Source organism: Leucoraja erinacea, chromosome 1 (genome assembly GCF_028641065.1).
Source record: "Leucoraja erinacea ecotype New England chromosome 1, Leri_hhj_1, whole genome shotgun sequence".
NCBI classification, from domain to species: domain Eukaryota; kingdom Metazoa; phylum Chordata; class Chondrichthyes; order Rajiformes; family Rajidae; genus Leucoraja; species Leucoraja erinaceus.
Genome location: NC_073377.1, coordinates 3,966,814 through 3,984,655, shown reverse-complemented (window position 1 = coordinate 3,984,655; position 17,842 = coordinate 3,966,814). Strand labels below are relative to the sequence as shown.

At 40.8% G+C, this 17,842-nt stretch overlaps 1 protein-coding gene across 2 annotated transcripts in view; it reads right to left on the bottom strand.

Annotated features, from left to right (window-relative positions):
• Nucleotides 1-17,842, bottom strand: part of ctnna2 (catenin (cadherin-associated protein), alpha 2) — a 1,403,856-nt gene that overhangs the window by 1,312,324 nt on the left and 73,690 nt on the right. The window lies entirely within an intron of this gene.

Genomic DNA, 17,842 nt, shown 5'->3' with positions numbered 1-17,842 from the left:
CCCTGTACAACTGCAGGAAGACCTCTTGGCTCCTATACTCAACTGCTCTTGTTATGAAGGCCAACAAGGCATTCACTTTCTTCAGTGCCTGCTGTACCTGCATGCTTACTTTCAGTGACTGATGAACAAGGACCCCCAGATCCTGTTGTACTTCCCCTTTTCCCAACTTGACACCATTGAGATAATAATCTGCCTTCCTGTTTTTGCCACCAAAGTGGATAATCACACATTTATCCACATTAAACTGTATCTGCCATGCATCTGCCCATTCACCCAACCTGTCCAAGTCATTCTGCATCCTCATAGCATGCTTCTCCCAGTTCACACTGCGACCCAGCTTTGTGTCATCTGCAAATTTGCTAGTTACTTTTAATCCCTTCCTCCAAATCATTAATATATATTGTAAATAGCTGCGGTCCCAGCACCGAGCGTTGCAGTACCACACTAGTCACTGCCTGCCATTCCGAAAGGGACCTGTTAATTCCTACCGTTTGTTTCCTGTCTGTCAACCAATTTTCTAGTCATGTCAGCACCCTACCCACAATATTAAGTGCTCTAATTTTGCACACTAATCTCCTATGTGGGACCTTATCAAATGCTTTCTGAAAGTCCCGGTACACTACACCCACTGGCTCTCCCTTGTCCATTATCTTGGTTATATCCTCAAAAAATTCCAGAAGATTCATCAAGCATGATTTCCCCTTCATAAATCCATGCTGACTCAGACCGATCCTGCTACTGCTATCCAAATGTGCCGCTATTTCATCTTTTTTATTGACTCCAGCATGTTCCCCACCACCAGTAACTGGTCTATAATTCCCTGTTTTCTCTCTGCCCCCTTTCTTAAAGAGTGGGACAAGCTACCTTCCAATCCACAGGAACTGATCCTGAATCTATAGAACATTGGAAAATGATCACCAATGCGTCCAAGATTTCTAGAGCCACTTCCTTAAGTACCCTGGGATGCAGACCATCAGGCCCTGGGGATTTATCAATCCTCAGTCCCATCAGTCTACCCAACACCATTTCCTGCCTAATGCGAGTCTCCTTCAGTTCCTCTGCCACCCTAGAACCTCTGGTCTCCATTACATCAGGAAGATTGTTTGTGTCCTCCTTAGTGAATACGAATCCAAAGTATCTGTTCAACATCATCAAGTTCGCCGACAAGTTCAAGTGAGTTTATTGTCATGTGTCCCTGTATAGGACCATGAAATTCTTGCTTTGCTTCAGCACACAGAACATAGTAGGCATTTACTACAGAACAGATAAGTGTGTCCATATACCATGATATAAATATATGCACACATGAATAAATAAACTGATAAAGTGCAAATAACAGAAAATGGGTTATTAATAATCAGAGTTTTGTCCAAGCCAGGTTTAATAGCCTGATGGCTGTGGGGAAGTAGCTATGCCTGAACCTGGTCATTGCAGTCTCCAGGCTCCTGTACCTTCTACCTGAAGGTAGCAGGGAGATGAGTGTGTGGCCAGGATGGTGTGGGTCTTTGATGATACTGCCAGCCTTTTTGAGGCAGCGACTGCGATAAATCCCCTTGATGGAAGGAAGGTCAGAGCCGATGATGGACTGGGCAGTGTTTACTACTTTTTGTAGTCTTTTCCTCTCCAGGGCGCTCAAATTGCTGAACCAAGCCACGATGCAACCGGTCAGCATGCTCTCTACTGTGCACCTGCAGAAGTTAGAGAGAGTCTTCCTTGACAAACCGACTTTCCGTAATCTTCTCAGGAAGTAGAGGCGCTGATGAGCTTTCTTGATTATTGCATTAGTGTTCTCGGACCAGGAAAGATCTTCAGATATGTGCACGCCCAGGGATTTGAAGCTCTTGACCCTTTCAACCATCGACCCGTTGATATAAATGGGGCTGTGGGTCCCCCTCCTACTACTTCCAAAGTCCACAATCAGTTCCTTGGTTTTGCTGGTGTTGAGGGCCAGGTTATTGTGCTGGCACCATATGGACAGTTGCTCGATCTCTCTTCTATACTCTGACTCATCCCCATCAGTGATATGCCCCACAACAGTGGTGTAGTCAGCGAACTTGACGATGGAGTTCACACTGTGATTGGCTACGAAGTCATGGGTATAGAGTGAGTACAGCAGGGGGCTGAGCACGCAGCCTTGAGGTGCTCCCGTGCTGATTGTTATCGAGGCTGACACATTTCCACCAATATGAACAGAAATGTGGTCTGTGATTGAGGAAGTCAAGGATCCAATTGTTGTTGGGCGAATCACAGATGGGGATGTCAGAGTATAGAAATGAGATCGACCGACTGACTAAATGGTGCCAGCACAACAACCTGGCTCTCAACATCAGTAAGACCAAGGAACTGATTGTGGACTTTGGTAGGGGAAGAGTGAGGACCCACAATCTTGTTCACATCAATGGGACGATGGTGGAGGGGGTCAAAAACTTCAAATTCCTGGGTGTGCATATTTCTGAAAATCTTTCCTGAACCCAGCACACCGATGCTCTTCTTCCTGAGAAGTGACTCTACTTCCTGCGAAGATTATTGGAGATAGGTACATGATCTATTACATCATTACTGTTACATAATTTTTAAATTGATAATATTGTCAGTTATTATTACATTGTCTCCAATACTTTTTGCATTTTTCTTCGTTTTTTTTTTTTATAACTAGATAGAGCTAAAGGGATAGATGAAATAGAGAGAGGGAAGAAGGAAAAAGAAAACTAAAATAAAAAAAAAGGAAGAGGAGTGAAAGAGGTAATTGAAGAAGAATGGAAAAATTTGTTAGAGTTTAAAAACATCATTCGAGATATGTTCGTACATTTCGAAGTATAGCATTTCATCCAATCTTTAGTCCGGGTGCTAGTCAGGTTCCTGTGCTGAACTATTCTGACCCTTTAAGTAATCAATAAAAGGAGACCATGTTCCAACGAATAATTCCTGTTTATCCAACAGGGAAAATCTGATTCTTTCCATGTTTAAGGTCTCCGTCATTTCTATAATCCACATTTTGATTGTGGGGGCCGTAGGGCCTTTCCAAAATTTTAGGATTAATTTTTTTCCTGTTATTAAACTGTAATCGATAAAGTTTCTTTGTGTTATTCTAAGTGTTTGATTTAATTCTAATATTCCGAGTATTATTAATTTTGAGTTTGGTTCCAGTTGTGTTTTGGTTACTTTGGATATTATACTAAAAATATTTACCCAAAATTTTTTAATTTTTGTACAGTTTGTAAACATGTGCGATAACGTAGCTTCTAAATGTTGACATTTATCACATATAGGTGAGATATGTTGAAAAATTTTATGTAATTTTGTTTTGGCGTAATGTAACCTATGTATTACTTTAAATTGTATTAGAGAATGTCTCGCGTTTAGTGAACACTGATGTATGTGTTGTAGACTTTCTTCCCAAGTGTCTTTCGTTATTACCTGATTTAATTCTTTTTCCCATGCTTGTCTGTATAAGTCCGTCAAAGGAATGTCACTATCTAATAAGATATTATATATATAAGATATTAATTTTTCTGTATTAGGATGCTTATTCCAACATTCATCAAGAATCTCTGGGTTTCTATTTCGAAAATTTTTAGAATTCGATTTAACATAATCTCTAAGTTGAAGATATCTGAAATAATCATTTCCTCGAAGTCCATAAATCTGTTGCAACTCCTGAAATGTCAAAAAAGAGCCTTCCTTGTAAAGGTGTCCTATATTTTTTAATTCCATAATTCTTCCATTGTGTAAAACCCCCGTCTAAACATGAAGGCTTAAACAATGAATTATTCACAATTGGAAGAAAAAGAGATAAGTTATCTAATTTTAATGTCTTTTTTAATTGTTTCCAAATTTTTATAGCACTAAATATTATAGGGTTTTCCCTATAAATTTTCTTGTTTAATTTAGACGTAGCAAATAATATCGAACCAATATCATAAGGCATACAATCTTCCTTTTCCATTTTTAACCAGTCTGGTTGCTGGTCTATTTCTCCCAACCAGAAGTTCATATTTTTAATATTAACTGCCCAGAAATAAAACAAAAAGTTAGGTAAAACCAAGCCTCCATTATTTTTTGATTTACACAAGTGTCTTTTGCTTATCCTATGATTCTTATAATCCCAGATAAAATCATTAACAATAGAGTCCAATTTTTTAAAGAAGTTTTTTGCCAGGTATATCGGAATCGTCTGAAAAAGGTATAATATTTGCGGTAAAAAAATCATTTTTATGGCATTAATTTTACCAACCATTGAAATAGGTAATGTTTTCCAGTATTGGATATTCTTATGTAATTTATTCAATAATGGGGGGAAATTTGCTTTAAATAATGATGTATATATCTTAGTTACATAGATACCTAGATATTTAAATTTTTCATTTACTACTTTAAATGGGAATTGTTGTATTATCTGTTTATTATGTTCCCTTATTGGCATAATTTCACTTTTATTCCAATTTATTCTGTATCCTGAAAGTGCACCGAATTGGTTTATTAGTTTTAATAGGTTTGGGATACTAATTTCTGGTTTTGTGATGTAAATTAATACGTCATCTGCATATAGAGAAATTTTATTCACTGTGTCTTTACTGTTATACCCATATATTTCCGGATGCCCCCTAATTCTTTCTGCAAGTGGCTCAATTGCAAGTGCAAATAGTAATGGAGATAACGGGCATCCTTGTCTACACCCTCTAGATAGACTGAATTTAGATGACAGTCTTTGGTTGGTAAGTATTCTGGCCGTAGGATTTGTGTATAGCAGTTTTATCCATGTGCAAAATTTCTCCCCTAGCTGCATCTTTTCCATCACCGAAAATAAATAAGGCCATTCGACCTGATCAAATGCTTTTTCAGCGTCAAGTGAGATTATTGCTAAATCTTCATTAATAATTCTCTTGGTATATATAATATTAAATAATCTTCTTAGATTATAATATGAATACCGTTTCTGAATAAAGCCTGTTTGGTCAGGGTGTATTAATTTATTCATCACTGTACTTAATCTACGTGCTAGTATTTTAGTTAGTATTTTCTGGTCTGTATTCAGAAGTGCAATTGCTCTGTATGATCCCGGATCTTCCGGATCTTTATCAGCTTTAGGAATAAGCGTTATTATAGATTCATTTAAGGTGTCTGGGAGTTTCTGTTGGGTGTAGATATAATCATATAGTCTTTGCAAGCGTGGGCACAGCAAATCATGAAATTTTTTGTAAAATTCTGAACCTAGACCATCTGGCCCTACTGCCTTACCATTTTTTAGAGAGCCAATAGACTCCTCAATATCCTTTATCGTAATTTCCCTTTCTAATAATTCTCTATCCTTTGAATCTAAACCTTTTAAATTACATTTTATTAAAAAATCTGCTATTCCTTCTGATTGTGCTACAGTTTTAGTTGAATAAAGGTTATGATAGTATTGTAGAAATCTATCATTTATATCCTTGGGCATTTTTAATAATTCTCCTGTCTCTGTTCTAATTTTATGAATTATTTTTTCCCCTTCCATTTTTCGCAGCTGGCGTGCTAATAGTTTTTGTGGTTTGTCTCCAAATTCAAACTGTAATTGTTTGGTTTTTTGATAAAGTTTTATTACTTGTTCTGAGTACATTTTATTTAATTTATATTTCAGTACAGCAATTTTATTATGTTTTAACGTAGATGGCGTTCTCGCATTTTCTGTATCTAGTTGCTTAATTTCACTTTCCAGTGCTTTTTGTTTAATCCTGTTTTCTTTATTATAAAATGCTTGGGCAGAGATTAATGTACCTCGAACATACGCTTTGAACGTCTCCCACATAAGAGAAGCAGGTGTGTCAGGGTTGTCATTTACCTCAAAAAATATTTGGATTTGTTTAATAATATATTCCTGGCATGATCTTTCGTTCAAGATTTGTGGGTTAAGTCTCCAATATGTTTGTTTCTCGGACATTCCATTTAATTTAATCATGAATGTTACCGGTGCGTGATCTGAGATTATAATGTTATGATATTTTGAATTATAAGTAAATGGAATAAACGTAGAGTCAACTAAAAAGTAATCTATTCTTGAGTATGTTTTGTGTACTGGTGAATAAAATGAATATTCCCGTCCGGTTGGGTTTTCTATTCTCCAGATATCCTTAATATTAGTGGTATTAATAAATGAATTTAAAAAAACACTTGAATTGGATGTTGCTTTTTTTTGCCTTGATGATCTATCTAAGTATGGGTCTAATGTACAATTGAAGTCTCCTCCAATTATTAATTTGTATTGTGCAAATTCAGGAATTTTATTAAATGTTTTGTTAAAAAAAGTGGGGTTATCGAAGTTAGGCCCATAAACATTTAGAAGGATCACCTTTTCACCATTTAACTCTCCAACCACTATAATATATCTGCCATCCATATCCACTATTATTGAGGAGGTCGCAAAAGGAATTCCTTTACGAATTACTATTGCTACTCCTCTTGACTTGTGGGAAAAAGAAGAATGATATGATTCAGCGATCCACTTAGCTTTAAGTCTGTGTTGTGATTCCTTTTTAAGATGTGTCTCTTGAAGAAATATTATATCTGTTTTGATTTGATTTAGGTGTGCCAAAACTTTACTTCTCTTAATTGGTTCATTGATTCCCTTGACATTCCAACTACAAAATGTTATTCCCTGACCCCTTCTTGTCATGTTAGCATCTTGCATATTGCTTTTGAGGTGGTCTATAACCGGGCAGAAGGAACAACACATAGAACCTGACCCTGCTCCCAAACCTCAGATAGATGAATTTAAATTCGAATACATCATTCTTCCGATCATATCTCCTTGCCTTGGTCTTGTTTTTCCATTCAAACCTTGAGTTAGAGAAATATTTAAAGAAAGAAAAGTGATAGGGTTGGTTAGTGTAGGGTGAAGAAAAAAGAACTACATCTACAATTAGTGTAGTTAGTGATAGCCACACTAACGTGGCTAGAATTCTAAAGACTTCCGTAGCCTTTGTAAAATGAAAAAATTCCCAGCTCCGTGCCCGAGGAAGAGGAAAGAAAAAAAAAAAAAAAAAAGGAAATTATATTTAACATTCAATCAACTTCTTTGGGAGTATCAAACTTATTTACCTAGTCATACTTATACCCACACAATATATATGCACCTACCTACGTACACGCATATATATATATATATGTATACATACCCCACATGTATACTAGTATCAACACGTAACCCTGCAGAAAGGTTCAAGCCAGCAAAATGATTTTAAATTGAAAGATAGAGCGAAAAAAAGAAAAGGAAACCCGTCAATCATAATTATGATATAGGTTAATTTACCTCTTACATATCTTTCTATATACTATATTATGTAATTCCTTTCTTCATTTATCAAAGACTATTAATTATTGATCATTGTTATCCATCTTATACCGTATTAACTTTTATAAGAATTGATAATGTTAATAATTTTAGTGGAAATAAGGATATTTAATAAGTATTAGTTGTTACCTGTATAGTTAAATATGAATTTACATATAATAGTAATGATTAGTAACCTAAAAAGAGCCAAAACAAAAAAGAGAAAAAAGAGGGAAAAACCCTCGAAAAATCGCAGTTTTTATCCAATGTCCTCCATCATTTTCGATTTCCAAGTGTCTATAAAGTTCTTGAACGAATTTTAAAGGTCCTTTTAGATCTGATGGTCATCTTAGTCCATGGCTCCTAAGGAGTGATGTAGGTTCTTCAGTCTGTGGGCACGTTACCGACTACCTTGGCGTATTCGAGTGCTTTTTCGTGCTCTGTAAAAAAGAACACATTGGCATTGTAGGTGACTCTTAGCCTTGCGGGATAGAGTAGGCTGTATTTCAAATCCGGTACACTCTTCAATATTCTTTTGGTCTCGTTGAACAGCATTCTTTTCTTGAAGACCTCTGTCGAGTAATCTCGGTAGATGCTAAATCTCTCGCCTTCAAAAAAAAGTTGACCGCTCCGAACACTTTTCTTCATTATCTCATCAAATTCATGATCCTGTAGGACTTTTACAATAATTTGTCTTGGATGGACATCATCTTGTGTACGACGTCGCTGCGCTCTATGGGCTCGGCCGAGTAGAGGTTTGTGATCCAATTTTAGGACTTTATGTAGTAGGTCTGCCACAAAATCCCGAGTGCCCATTTCCTTCTCGCTTCCTTCCTTCACCCCTACAATTCTTAGGTTCTTTCGTCTTTGACGCCCCTCCAGATCGATACATTTATCATTTAATTTGCTCACCATGTTTGTGAGGCGTTGGTTTTCAGTAAGGAGCTGATTTACTGTTTCTGCACTTGTCATCGCACATTTCTCAAGCTCGGTTATCGCTATTCTGTGTTGATCAAGTTCTTGGCGAATGGGGTCCACCTCTGTTTGAACCTTTGTTTCCACCGAAACGAGTCTGGCTTCCATCACTTCCATCTGGTCTTTGACCTCTTCCTCCCTCGTCCTCTTCCAGTTTTCAAGCATTTGTTGAACTGTGACGAGCATTTCTGCTCTAAAATCTACCTTGAAGGTGTCTAGTGCCTTTTGAAATTTCTCTCCAAAAGTCTTCATTTCAGCAGCCAGACAAGTCTTCATTTCAGCAGCCAGAAAGATTTTAAGATCTTCCATTTCCCATTTTTTCCCCCCTTTAATCTTCTTTGGAGGATCTTCCTGGGCCATCGCTGTAACTGAGGCCGAGGCTTCTGTAGGGCCTTCCTCTTCCATCTGGGGTCTTCCTTTACCCGATTTTTTTGTTGCTCCACGGGGGGGGGGTGTGTTGTAGCGACATACCTTAAGTCGCAGGCCTGATGACGTCACGCAGGCTGCCGTTTCAGATTACGATCGCTGCAGGTAGGTCCCGATTTTTCTCCCGTTTTTTGTTTTCCTCGGTACGGAGCTGGTTGGCGCTGGACTTAGGTCTCCAGGATCTATCGTAGTCGCTGCCTCAAAAATGCAGCCAAAATCATCAAAGACCCACACCATCTTGGCCACACACTCATTTCACCATTGCCATCAGGAAGACGGTACAGGAGCCTAAAAACTGTAACGCCCAGGTTCAGGAACAGCTTCTTCCCTACAGTCATCAGGCTATTAAACACAACAACAAATAAGCTCTGAGCTCTGAACTGCAAAATACTATATTATTATTGCACTATATAAGTTATTTATTGAACTTTTTCTTCTTTTTTTTCTCTTCCCCCGTTATGTACTATGTTTACATATTCATATATTCTGTTGTGCTGCAGCATGTAAGAATGTCATTGTCCCATCCGGGACATATGACAATGAAACACTTTTGATTCTTGGCTTGACTCAGCTGTTACTAACTTCGTATGAAAATGTATGGAGGAGTGTTTTCCTATGAAAACCATCCAAGCGTTCCCCAACCATAAGCCTTGGATGAACCAGGTTTTCCACATCCTGAGAACTAGATCTTGGGCATTCAAGTCTGTCGTGACAGAATCATACAATAAGTCTAGAAAAAGGCTAAAAGAGATCTTTGCTCAAAACTTGGGAAGGGAATGGAGGGTTATGGTCTGAGCGCAGGTATATGGGACTAGGGGAGATTATGTGTTCGGCACGGACTAGAAGGGTAGAGATGGCCTGTTTCCGTGCTGTAATTGTTATATGGTTATATGGTTATATGGTTATAACTGGAGAATGAGGCAGACGTTCAGCAGCTGTGGCAGGACTTGTGACTCCATCACTTCCAACGAGGCAAAACCAGGGGGCAGCTCAAGTGATAGCCCAGATGGGCTCAATGCATATGCACTCCTTGACAGGGAGAACACTGATGTACAATCCCGGGCCCCCAAAGTCTCCGATGGTATTACAATCTCAGTCCAGAGGCCGATGTCATTAGATCTTTCAGGAGGGTGAACCTTTGATACCTGATGATATGCCTAGTCGTGTTCTTAAAACCTGTGCAGACCAATTGGCTGGAGTTTTTGCAGATATCTTCAACCTCCCATTACTGAGGTTTGAGGTTCACACCTGCTTTAAAAGGACAACAATAATACCGGTACCCAAGAAAGACAAGGTAATATGCATGCCTCAATGGTTACCAACTGGTGGCACTGCCGTCTGTGATGCTGAGGTGCTTTGAGAGGTTGTTTATGGCACATATAAACTCCCACCTTGACAAAAACCTGCACCCGTTACAATTTGCCTGCCGTCATAACAGGTCAACAGAGGATACAATATCACTGGCTCTCCACTGGACCGCTTGGACAATAAAAACATACATGTTGTTCATAGACTGCAGATTGGCGTTACCAAGCTCACAGAACTGAAAGTTCACACATCTCACTGCAACTGGATCGTCGACCTCATCATCAACGGAACACAATCAGTGCGAATTGTTAGCAACACTTCCTCCTCAATAATCATCAGCACAGGAGCACCTTAAGACTGCGAGCTCCGTCCCCTGCTCTACTCGCTCTATGCTCATGACTGAGTAGTCGAAAACAGTTCCAACTCCATCTACAAATTTGCCGACGACAACACCACTGATGTTTGAATGAATTACAGTAGGCAACGAGTCCACGGGGGAGATCTATCGACTGTTCGAATGGTGCCAAAACAACAACTTGTTCTCAACATCAGCAAAACCAAGGAACTAATTGTTGAAGGTACACAAAAATGCTGGAGAAACTCAGCGGGTGCAGCAGCATCTATGGAGCGAAGAAAATAGGCAACGTTTCGGACCAAAACCTTTCTAATTGTTGACTTTGGAAGGGAAAGCCGACGATCCAAAAATCTACCTTCATCGACGGGACAATGATCTCCGTCAAAAACTTCAAATTCCTGATACTTTCTGAAGATCTGTCCTGCATTCGGCACATTGATGCAATCATAAAGAAAGCCAATCAATGCCTCTACTTTATTAAAAGACTGAGGAGATTCAGCATATCGATAAATACTCTGAGCGTCTACAGGTGCACAATGGAGAGCGTATTGACTGGTTACATCATCGCCTGGTTCGACAACAGGAATGCCCAGTAACGAAGGAGATTGCAAAAATTGGTGAGCACTGCCCAGTCTTTCGTGGGTACTGACCTCCTAGCTATCGAAGGGATCTACAGGAGTTGATGCCTCAAAAAGGCAGCCAGCATCATCAGAGACCCACACTACCCTGGTTACACTCTCATTTCATTCCTGCCATCGGGAAGAACATGTAGGAGCCTGAAAACTGTAACGTCCGGGTTCAGGAGCAGCTTCTTCCCAACAACCATCAAGCTATTACATTGAAATAATTTTCCTTTGTTCGTTATTATGATGTTTACAGAGTACTATATTTACATATCTGTGGTGCTGCTGCAAGTAAGAATTTTATTGTTACATTGCAGGACATATAACAATAAAACACTCTTGACTTGACAAGTGGAAAATAAAATTTAAAACTGTGTGTGAAGTGGTTCCTTTGACAGCAAGAATTGAGAAACAGTTATATTAAAATATATAAAACTGTTGTACATAGAAATGCAATATACATTCAAAATGTATTTGTGATAATGACCCTATCCATGCCATTTCACATCATTGAAAAACAGTAATGGAGATACAGATCTTCAACGGACCCTCAGTTCACTGTCCATACTGACCATCAACACCAATTTACAATAATCCACCATTGATCCCACCTTTTATTACATTGAATTATCTTATTTTTTTGCATTTCCAAATTTATAAAAACTAAAACTTAGGCGTGGTGCTTCTGCAATGTAGTTCCATTTTTATTTGTATTCATTCAACAAATAAAACAATAAAAATCCGAGTCGACAGTTTAAAATAAATACTTTGTACTTATATAGTGCCCTTAAGATATTTTATACACAGCCACAAAAATATTTTTGAATCTGTTGCAATCATGGGAAATTAAACAGCCTAAATGGGCAGAGCAGGGTCTCATATACAACTATTAGCAAAATACGGTAAACATATTCCTATTTCATTAAGAAATATGTCCTTGTAATTGACCTGGATATCTGAAAATATTTTTTTCTGCACTGTCTGTTAACCTATTAAACTATCTATTAATCTCATCTGCCAATTTTCCTGCAACAGCTAAAGGATTTTTAAGGGTGGGATTAGACTCAGAGAATAGCAACAACCCTTAAATGTAGCAGCCATATGATAGCATATCACAAGAAATTAGAGAGATCCTGGAGGAGGTCAGATAGATTCAGAAGATTGCAACCCCAATGGGGGAATTACTCCTCGTGGTACTGAACTATTTTGCTTGTTTTAAGTTCACAACCTTTTGCAATCGAATGCTACCAGTAAGCCACAATGTACAAAAATGAATAAGGAGTTCATTTGCACCTCTTTCTAATAAAATCTGTAACCTTCTCAGTGTTTTACAATGTAATATTGCCAATACATGACAGTTGGATTACCTTGGGCAAGAATAATACAATGTATTTCATACTAATTATTTGATCATTATGTCCTGTCAAGATTCAAAGGGCAGAAACATTGTTGTGCAATACATGATAGTATTTAGATATTGAAGCAAGGTTTTGTGCCCTTTTATAGTTACAAAATGTAACAATACCACATTCATATTGGTATGGCCCTCTTTAATGTGTGAGGAACCTTATTCAAAACAAGAACAATAACAAGGGTAGACACAAAATGCTGGAGTAACTCAGCGGGACGGGCACCATCTCAGGAGAGAAGGAATGGGTGATGTTTCGGGTCATGACCCTTCTTCAGACTTATAACAATATAGACAATAACAAGGGTTCTGAGTTTAATTGACTTTACAAAGTATTACAACTACTTAGCTCCAGGAACAAAACAGTTAACATTAGTCAACTTTATTGATGGTGACAGCTCTGCTGTACAGCACATGGAGTGCCAGTTAATCAAGAGTCGGCCTGGCCATTTCCTTCCCCGCAGCCCTTCTATTGACCCAGCTTTTCCACCAGCCTGATCTCTCCTTTATCCTCGGTGTCAGTTATCTTAATCGACCGGATTCTAAAACACCTGAAAACCAAGTTTTTCCTGCAAATAAAATGTATTGTGTATCCAGTAAACATGTACATTATAAAAGAGCAGACTCATTTGTTGTTATTCATTTGGCACATGGCAAAATATAAAAGGCATTTATTCCATTGTCATAACAGCAGATTTCCCATGATCATAGAGACATAGTCATAAATCATTGAAACGGGCACTTTGGACCAATTTCCCCATGTCGACCAAGGTGCCTCATTTAGTTCCACCTGCCCACATTTGTCCATATATCCCTTCAAACCTTTCCTGTGCATGCACTTCCAGTGGCGCTGGTGCCAGCAGCCTCCACCTACAGCCCGGTATCTTTTTGTTTTTTTGTTTATTTAGTTATGTAAAAGTGTATTTTTTTGTGCTTTTTTGGTGTTTTTATGTGGGGGAAGAGGGCACGGTGCGGGGGATACCGTACTTCAGCCGCTTCCTGGTGAGGACGCGACTATTATTCGAGTCGCGTCCTCGCCCCCCCCCCCTCCCCCCACAGCGGCCTACCTACCTGGATTGGCGCGGCCTTTCCTGCCGGGATCGACCGGAGCTCCAGCAGCGGCGGGACAGCGCTGAAACATCGCGGGGCTGGCGATGCCTTACCGGGGGTCGCCGTCTGGAGCCCGGAGTGCTGGACCTGCTGCACCAACATCATGGAGCTGCGGTTTGCGGAGCTCCCAACGCTGGCGGCGCTGATGGACAGCGCGGGGTCCTGTGACTCTGCCCGGCTCAGCCTGCGGACTCAGGAGCTGCAGACTCCGGCAGCGGGAGACGGCTGATCAGGAGGTCCGGGCCGCTGAGGAGGAAGATGCTCACCGTCGGGGTTCGGCGTCGGCGTTCCACCAGCCCAGCGTGAGGGCCTGAACATCGGGCCACCCGGGGCGGCGACTGCGGGTGCTCGGAAGGCCCCGACCACGGATGAACACGGAGGGGAGGCTGGCTGGACTATGGTGCCTTCCTCACCTTGGTGCCATATATGTTATGTTGTGTCGTGGACTTTCTGTGTTTGTGCTTCCCTAGACTAATACGAAGCTTGCTGGACTATAATTTCTTGGATTATCCTTATTTCCAAAAGAACATGAGCTCCTCTCCAGTCTTGCGGGACCCCATCTATGGCTAGAAAGGACAAAAAAGGTTTTGTGTAGGCATCTAAAATCTCAGTTCTTAATAACCTGAGGTAGATCTCATCAGTAAGTGGGGATTTATCCACCTTACTGCTCTTCAACAGAACCCTTTACAAACAAATGCCAAGGACAGGTGAAGGTCTTTGAGGCCTCCAACCTGCTTGACTTTGATGCAACTAGAATTCAGCAAATTAGTGAGAACTCCACCTTCTTGCCTTGGCCTCACAACCATCAATAACACTGTTTAACAATTTTATTTTTCTCTCATCTTTTTCTGTGGCCCTTCATGACCTTTTGAGCAGAGTTATCTGATATTAGCCGTGTGCTATTAATTTTAATCTACTAATATGGACCCCTAGATCATTCTGTAGATCAATGCTGTTAGGATCATACCATTAATTGTACATTTTCCTCTTATATTCAACGTCCCAAAGTTCAACACCTCACGCTTGCTTTTCTTAAACTTCATCTGCCATTTCTCCACCCATTTCGGTAGCTGATCTACACCCCATTGTATATTATGACAACCTTCCTCACAGTCTGTGACCACAGCAATCTTGGGATTATCTGAAAACCTACTAACCAACATTTCTACATTTATATCCATTATAAACAACAGAGGTTGCAGCACAAATCCCTGCAGAACTCCACTGGTCACAGACCTCCAGCCTGAATATTATCTTTCTGCCACAACACATTGCCTTCTGTGAGGAAATGAGTTCCAAATCCATATGACCAAGTCACTGTTAAACCCCTTTCTCATGGGGCAACTTGACGCAAGAGTTAACCAGAGGTGAACATCGTGGGAACCTCTTGCGATAACCGTACGGCATTCGTGGACCACCGTGCCACGCTAACGGCAGGTACTCGTGTAACTTGGTGACTCGGGAGAAAATTCAAACAAGCTTGAATTTCTCCAAGAGTGACTTGTACACTTGTGGTTGAACATTGCAACATTATATGCACGTAGTGGTCAGTGCGATATCCGTACTGATTCTTGCGTGTTCTGTGGGAACTCCTGCGAAAGCTGGACAGAGGGGACAGAAGGTGAGTAAAAATTGTCTTCTGTGGGATTTAATTTAAAAAATAAAGATTTGCATCCGCATATGGACATCAACTTATTCATGAGTTATGTTAATGAGATTCAAGAAAATAACTATAATCTTTAAAAGGGACTTTACTGAAAGGTTCCGCATTTTTATGGTCCGTGAGAAATTTTTCACATGTACTTCTTTGAGAGATACAGCTCAGAGTCCTCGCCGACCAGCGATCGATGCCTTTCTGAAGCAGGGTCCGGAACGCTACCAATCAATGTTGTCCAGAGACCCGTGTAAAGGAGTGAACTGCACATGCTGGTTTAAAACGAAGACAGACACAAAAAGCTGGAGTAACTCAGCGAGTCAAGCAGCATCTCTGGAGAAAAATAGGTGATGTTTCGGGACGAGACACATCTTCAGACTCAATTCCGATTAGGATGTCTGAAGAAGGGATCCGATTCGAATCATCACCTATTCTTTTTCTCCAGAGATGCTGCCTGACACGCTGACTTACTCCAGCTTTTATGTTTTTCTTCCCAGATCTGACTTACCTGCTGAGTTACACCAACATTTTGTGTCCTTTTGTGCGTATTAACCAGCATCTGCAGTTCCTTTAGACATTACCTAACTTCAGATTTTAGAGATATAGCGCGGAAACAGGCCCTTCGGCCCACCGAGTCCGCGCCGACCACCTATTCTTATACACTCCAGGGACAATTTTACAATGTTACCGAAGCCGATTAACTTACAAACCTGCAATTTCTGGAGTGTGAGAGGAAACCGGTGCACCCATGGTCAGGATCAAACCCCGGTCTCTGGGGCTGTGAGGCAGCAACTCTACCACTGTGCCGCTTGTAGTCAGATTTAATAAATTGCTGGTGTTGCTTCCAAAGACAGAGGCACTTATAATATTAGATCAGAATTGCATCTTTCCGCTAATAGAGTCAATTATTAGTCAATTAATAATAGAATCAATTATTGTTGGTGACATTTCACCTACGAATATCAGACTATTTTCGCAGAGGTAAGGGCCAATTAGGCATAACAAAAGGTATGAACACTTTTAAACATTTTTTTCCGACTATTTTGACAAATGCAAATACAGGGAGAATGATCAAAGTGCTCACATGGCTCACTCTGTTAGAAGCGTTCTGAGTTTAAATGTTCCGTGTATTCCTTCTTAAAGTATAAATTTTGTGTGGCCAGGGGTGCGATTGAGAACAGCTGGGAAAGGGCGGAGGGGGCGTCACGAATAACAGCGTTTCCCTGGCCATATTATGGCCCATTCCCCAACCGTAACATTAATCAAGCTCTGTCTAACTCCGCCTTCACACCATCCCCCTGTGACATGGGTTAGTCATCGCTGGGCGGGCTGTGGGCCGAATGGCCTGCCAACGGGAGTCAGAGACTTGACACTGAGATCAATTGTGCAGGAAAGAACTGCAGATGCTGGTTTTTACCGAAGATAGACACAAACGCCACCTATTCATTTTCTCCAGAGATGTTGCCTGACCCATTGAGTTACTCCAACATTTTGTGTCTATTGTTCACTATGAACATTGAATTATTTAATTTTAGGTAACTTACACTCTCCCTCTCCTCACCCACCCCCCCCCCCCCCCCCCACCCCCCCCCCCCCCCCCCCCCCCCCCCCCCATGTAGTAAATGTCGGTTAACCAGTCCAAGGATTGCAACTATGGTTCCCTCTTGGGATCACACTATCCCTAGCCAACAATTGGCCTATCAGGGAACAAAATGTAGACATAAAGTTCTGGAGTGACTCAGTGGGTCAGGCAGCATCTCTGGAGGAAAGGGCTAGGTGACATTTCGGGTCGTGACCCCTCTTCAAAATACCCTGCTGAGGTCATCTGTTGTTGGCCCTGATTTGTCCCGGTCTTTTCTTGCTTCCAGTTCCCCCCTACAATCATCCCGAAGAAGGGTCCCGACCAAAAATGGTATCTATTCCTTTTCTCCAGAGATGCTGCTTGGCCCGCTGAGTTACTCCAGCATTTTGTGTCTAACTTGCTGATTCAGACAGTTTTTGATTATCAAGGATTCTGCGCTGACTCTTTACTCTGAAACACACGTTGGAAATTTAAACTTGGGCGCAACTAACATCGTCTTACTACCGTGGGAACTCTTTAACTCAGCGGGTAGGCAGCAGTTAATTGTTGCTCCCTTCAGTTTCCCAGGGGGTCGGGGCGGGACTGGAGTTGGGAGGGAAAGGTGGGGGAGTCGAGGGAGAGGAGGGGGAGACAGATGGTGGTGTCTTAATTTACTGGCGGCGGGTGTCTGTCACTGAAACAGGCAGGTGAGATTTCACATCCACCTTGTGTGTGCCTCTCTCTCTCTCGCTCCCTCCCTCTCACACAGGCTGAGAGACTCTGCCTCTGTGAGTGTATGTCTCTTTCTCCCCCTCTCCCACACACAGTAAGACTGAGGTACTGTGCTCAGTCCATCTGTGTCTCCCACATACACAGTAAAACTCTGCTTTGTGTGTGTATATACGTCTCCCCTCACTTCTCTCTCTCCCCCCGCATCATTTGTGCCACGTGATGATTTAATTACACTTGACAGTTTACAATGTGCCATTCAAGATTTAACGGGAAAGCTCGGGAGGCGCACAAATAACAGAAATGCCGAGTACCGTGGGAACTCTTTGTCTACCCCCCCGTTATATCGTGTGATATCGTGCTAGACCACGACCACTTGACTCTGGT